We start from the raw sequence: 5,232 nt of genomic DNA, 5'->3' as shown, positions 1-5,232 counted from the left end.
GCAGTATCGCATTTGGCGTAATTTGTTTTTTGTACACCTGTTTTATAAAAAGGTAGTTAATTGCTTTTAGAATATTTTTCCCGCAAACAATACCATTATTAATGGCGGCTTACCTCACCTCAACATTTTCTTTAACTCTCCCTATAATCGCTTGCCTTTATATTTGCTTTAAGGGTTACCATTGCTCATTCGACATTTATACTATATAATATATCCACGCTTCTTTACGACCCTTGACAAAATGAAGTATAATTATAATAATTATCGGTTTCTAGGTGACGAATGACCCTTATAAAAATGAAACAAAATTTTAAACAAACATTATTACAGACCCTGCCGTCAACTATCGAGCATAAATGTGTTTGCTATAATAAATATTTTAAAAAATATCTCCGAATTTTGAAAGATTTCAAGAATATGTTTAAATAAAATGTGTGTGTTTAAGACCAGTTTATCCTTAATATTTTCTAGTTAGGAGAAAATGGTACCCACAATAAGAAAGACGAGCGAACATATAAGAACCAAAAGCTATTGCATTATTCTTGTATTCCTAAAGTTGATTATACCTGGCGAATAGGTCTATGCCGAAACCTAAACATAGAATAACATTCTTAGCCTACAAAGAACAGCAAAGGTAGGATCTTAGCAAAAGAAATGGAATCAATGGAAATTTGTGGTGGCCAACTTTCAGTCAAAACGTCATAAAACTAGGATAAATTGTAAATTCTGTTGAATAAGTTATAATACCCTTCACATATACAAAAGATTCCATAAAAGACAGCTATTGACCGGTCAGTTTGTGTAACAGCCATATTCAGTGGTGATCCGATCTTCATAACTTTTTCAAAGATTGTGGCGTTAGCTTGGTTAATAATTTGTACCATCTCTTCAAATAAGTAAAGTTTTCCATACAAGGGCTTGAGTGTGATCGGTCAGTTTGTATGACAGCTATACTTGTATGCTATAGTGATACGATATCTGCAGTTCCGACTAATGAGCAGCTTTTTATAGTACGTGCGGAAAATTTCATATTGATTTCTCAAAATCTGAAAGGCTAGTTCGCATATATAAAGACAGAAATAATTTTGTTAGTACAACTAGTTAATTACTGTTCTTCACCACAACTCCTCGCCATCTTCTTACAACATTAGAGAAATCAAGTCACATAACTTTCTAAAAGCTGTTATTTTCAGTTTGATGAACTTCACTAATTTATGTGAGAAACAATTTGTTGTTGCTAATTAATTTGTATTTCGCATTGATGGTCATTGAGTCGTGAACCTATTGCCATTTTTCTTTAGCATTTATATGCGAGCACAACAATTGTTGATGGTAATTGGAAAAGTTTCTATAATAACCGACCAGATTTTGTTGCACATTTGTTGGCCTTTGACCTTTCTGCGTTCTATCGATTCATTAAATCTTTGACAACGCAACGCAATAGTTAAAGCAGAATGCGCAGTTTACCGTTAATAACAGTTTTCGGTTAATTATTTCAAAGTGATCTGAATTTCTATTGAGCTACGTAAAGAGCGCGGACAATTTGCTTTGCAAACTTTTCTGACGTCAATTCATCATATTTCTGTAGATAGACCTAAAGTTGGTAAGTAATATTTTAATAGGAGAAAGATTTATATTATATAGTATTATGGAAATATGTGCTTTAAAAACAAAGTCCCAAAATTATTCGTACGTGATTTGATGCCTTGCAGAGAAGCTATAAACATCTGGTGTCCCACAGCACGATACACTGGAGGAGGTCAATACCACCGCAAAGTCTGTTAAAATTCGTATCAACGCAGGCATCTTAAACGATAACTACTCCTCTTGGACTTAGCAAGTGAACTAACCTAACATTTATGCCAATGAACTCATTATGAAAGAAGTAATTTGAAAAATACTGATATTTTATTGCTTATTTGGAGAATAACTGGAACATGAAACAAATCTGCCACTCATGTGAAATAAATTTTTGGACCTAATTTAGCAATGTCAATCATTGAATTTCAGGAGTATAATCGTCTTACACATATTTATGTACATATAAAAGAGGCAATATGCTAATTATATTCAGCACATGTCAGCATCCCTATATTTGCTTATTACCTACCTGCAGCTCTAAAACTTGTACTAATTAAGTGAAACAAGTATCTAACGCCTAGGCGAGCATATGCAAATCTGGCGATGGCAAATATCAGATGTTGCATATAATTGGATTTTGCACTAATATGATATTCTCATTTAGCGTTAGTGTAGAAAATAGCCAACGGAAGTGACCACTCGAACAATACATAATATACTTAATTACATAAAACTGAAACAATGAAATAAGGAAAATCTGGGAAGAGGTAATACCAACTCATCGACAGACAATAAGCAAAGCTAAAATGCAGCGATTAAAGGTGATGAACCGTAGAAGGCTGACCGTAAATCAATATAACAAAAGCGCTTTAGTTGAAAGCAAGCAATTATTGGCCCTAGACACGATTATTTACAATGAAACTACTTCGCAACGACTCATGTAAGCATTACTATATACTTAATGGTTACAGTATTAATTGAAAACTCATATGATATACTGTATAATCAGGCTGTACAAAGTATAAACTATTATCATATTCACATATGTAGATGTACTTATGGTATATAAGCATATTTATTGTAACTGTACATAATATGAAGTATACTAGACAAAAAGTACCCAGAAATTGAAAATAAAACGGAAAATATTTAAAATTCATAAATATGGTTTTGTCAACGATTTTTCCAGTCTCGAAACATTTTTCATAAGCACATTTTAGAATGACTTTCAGCTTCTTCTGAGAATTTATTTTTATCTCTTCGATTGACAGAAAACGGGTCCCAAGGAGCGGCAATTTCAGATTGGGGAACAAAGAAACTTAAACTGAGCCAAATCTGGTGAGTACAACCCTTGCGTTTTTGGACCAAAAAGCCAAGTTAACGTTACTCTTTTTGAAAAATATTAAGCTTTATCGTAATGAGCCGAGTCGTTTCATACCCAAAATATCCACCAAAATCATTTGAAAGAACTTGCGAGAAATTTTAAGCTCTCCTGCCGTCTTTCTAATCCTTTCCTGACGGTTTTCAAACACCGATACAAAGTATATCTTTTAATATTTTTGTCAGTTGAAGAAGTCGAAAGTCGTTCAGAACGAGACATGTCTTCAACGATCGCTCGACCGCCTTTGTACCACTCTTAGGCTTCTGTTTTTGAGAATACTGAATCACCGTCAGACTTTTCCAACATTCGCAACGACTCTGCTGACGAAATTTCATTAGAAACATAAAAATGGATACAAATTCTTTGTTCGATATTTTTTTGTTTGGGTAAAAAAAGCCTAATCAACAATTTCTTTCTCATGTAAAACATAAAATATTTTATTATAATTTTTTGTTGTAAAAACAAACGCGATTAAGAAGGAAATTCTAAAATTTTGAAAAAAAAATTTAAGTTCGACCATTGCGACGCCATTTCCGGTGACCCCTCCGAAAAAAGACCACTTTACAGGATTGTCTAATGTTAAAAAGTACGTTTAGCTAAAACCTTAACTGAAAACTTAGACGAGGGAAAAAATACTAAAAATTTGATTTTTACAAAGGAAAAAAAATCAGTTAAAGTTTCGCTACAATTTTTTCAAATAGCTAATCGGAAAAAAATCCGTCATCTGACCAACCCACTTCAAAAACACAGTTTTCTTTAAACCCTTTAACCCATGTAACCCCTTAAGCAGCAGCTGGAAACAAACTCGCGCTCGTACTTGGCATAGTAATTAAGGATAGCCCTATTAACTTAGCAAAATAGGTTTTTTTTTTTTTTGAAATATGCTTTATTCGGGGGAATTTAATTCCAATCTCCAGTGCTTATTTGTCACAATGTATGTCTATTTAATTTACTTTATTTGTTGCTATTTCTCATGCCAGCCTTCAGCAGATGTCAATAGAGCATGCACTAGTGGTTTTAAAGTCGATCGATTGTCCACCTTTCATTACATCCCTCATACAAAAATTATATATTTACACAATAGCGCCTTTCAAGGCTTTATTGTATACACTAGGACATTGTTACAGCGCACGTGCCCTTATAATTTTTAAGTCATAATAAAAACTGCAGAAGAGCTGGCAACTTGATTAATTGGAAAAAAATTATAAAACACTTTAGAATGACAATGTACAGACAGCCGCTTGACTTAAGCCAATGACTGTTGCTTTATATCAAACTTGCTGCAATCACTTTTCGGCATATTTATTTAGAAGCTTTGGCAAAAAAAATGGTAGTGACACAAGTGAAAATTTTTAGAAAGACTGTGTAGGCTTTCCAAGGCATACTAGATGGAGTGGCAGGTTAAACGAACCTTCAAATGCTCATCTACAATTCTTTATTTACTTCCAGCATAGTTAATAGCAGCTTTTTGCAGATCAGCGTGTGTCTATGTTAAACTAATTCAACCTTTTGTTCAATAATCCCTTAATGTGCAAATATTAATTATGAGCTTCAAGCAGCTCTTCGTTCTCAAACTCAGTGTCGTTTCAATTTTGAACGAATTTTCATCTCCAATTAACTCAAAGTAAATAAATGCGACAATTGGCACTTTCATCAGGCAGGTGCGTGCGGCCCCCGCAGATATATACACATGAAAATTGTTCAAAATGTGCACATGTCGGGTGTGTCGGGCGTGTCACGCATCCTCTATAATAAATATTGACATTTGTACGTGCTAATCTTTTGAATTGCTTAGCTTCTAAAGCGGGCACTCACTCGCTCTCACACACGTCCACATCTATGCATGTGGTGTGTAATCCGTGCTCTACTTCGGCACACACCTGCAAATTGCGGCTGACATTGGCAGATATTAAACACGAATTTAGTCAGCGAAATTATAATTGGGAGCTACTCTAAGTGAATTGGTGTCGAATACAGAAAATAGACTAACCAAATCGGAGAGAAGGAGCTCAGCATGTTAGTATGTTGGTTAAGCAAGATTGGTATATATATACATGTACACTTGTGCTCATACAATTAAGCCACATAAACGTTATGGTTTACAAATTCATAAAAGTTGAATTTTATTGATAAATCGGAAAAAAAAGTTTCACAAAATTAAAAGAAAGTACTTAAACTTTATTGTACTTATAGTTTTTTAAAGGTAAATTTTAATGTAAAAGCAAAAATCTGTTTTCTTCTTCATTGGTATGTATTTTTCGTGCTCATAT

The sequence above is a fragment of the Bactrocera latifrons genome, unplaced genomic scaffold (genome assembly GCF_001853355.1).
Source record: "Bactrocera latifrons isolate USDA-ARS-PBARC rearing strain unplaced genomic scaffold, ASM185335v1 scaffold_48, whole genome shotgun sequence".
Taxonomy (NCBI): domain Eukaryota; kingdom Metazoa; phylum Arthropoda; class Insecta; order Diptera; family Tephritidae; genus Bactrocera; species Bactrocera latifrons.
This window is presented reverse-complemented; position numbering follows the sequence as displayed.